The 889-nt window shown below is 61.6% G+C and overlaps 1 pseudogene; it reads right to left on the bottom strand.

Moving 5' to 3' along the window:
- The window catches only part of LOC148344951 (18S ribosomal RNA), a pseudogene marked incomplete at its 3' end in the record, with an annotated part of 1,530 nt that extends 1,380 nt beyond the window's left edge, over positions 1-150 (bottom strand).
- Positions 151-889: the final 739 nt, after the last annotated feature.

Here is an 889-nt window from a genome sequence, read left to right as displayed (position 1 = left end):
ACAGTTATCCAAGTAACGGTGGAGCGATCAAAGGAACCATAACTGATTTAATGAGCCGTTCGCAGTTTCACTGTACTGGCCATTCGTACTTAGACATGCATGGCTTAATCTTGAAAACAAGCATATGCTACTGGCAGGATCAACCAGAGTGCGTCTGCCGCCGGGGGGGCGCTGCTGGTGGCGGTGCGGCCCTGGTCCGGGACGAGGCTGTGGCTACAGCCGGGCCCGGGGGGCCGCGCGACACTCGTATACGTTCGGACGGGCTGACGAGCGGGTGTCGTGAAACGATGTTTCGCGCGGAGCCCTAGCACGCGTGGCGTCGGGCTCCGCGACGGTCGGACGTCTGGGTGTGGCTCGAGACGGAAGCTCGACCTCGGTTCGTCTTGGTTCTGCCGCCAAAAGGTTCACGCCGAGGCATGGTTTCGCAAGAGGGCCCCGCGAGTGCCAGCCGTGGATCCCGCCTCACTCGTAACTCGTATCGGATTCGTCCGGCCTCACTTTCGTTCGCACATCGGACAGTTATACGTGTGCTTTAGTAGCTTCCGTTCCCTCTTAGTGAGGCCGTCCGTACGTACCGCCCCAGCTCTTTCTGAGGCGGGTATCCACTCGGCTCGGGGGGGCCCAACGTTTGCCTAGTATCCTCGGCGCTGGAGCTTGACCCGCAAAGCCGGAGGAGCCGCACGCCCGAACACCGGCTTGCGCCGGCCGACGTGGGCCCTCCGAGGCGGGTCTCGTGTGCCAATCGCTCAGTTGGGGAACCGGCAGGCCCGTGGGCCGACGCCGGCTCACCCGGGGGTGAAGGGTGCTTCGATGGAGGCCCCCTGTCAGCCTCCGCGGAAGTCCGGCTTCAATACTTTAAAGTTTGAAAAACTTAGACATTTTTCGAGAA

This window comes from Urocampus carinirostris, unplaced genomic scaffold, assembly GCF_059441175.1.
Source record: "Urocampus carinirostris isolate Australia breed hairy pipefish unplaced genomic scaffold, RoL_Ucar_1.0 HiC_scaffold_170, whole genome shotgun sequence".
NCBI lineage: Eukaryota > Metazoa > Chordata > Actinopteri > Syngnathiformes > Syngnathidae > Urocampus > Urocampus carinirostris.
The sequence above is the reverse complement of the archived record's forward strand: the minus strand, read 5'-3'. Positions and strand labels throughout refer to the sequence as shown.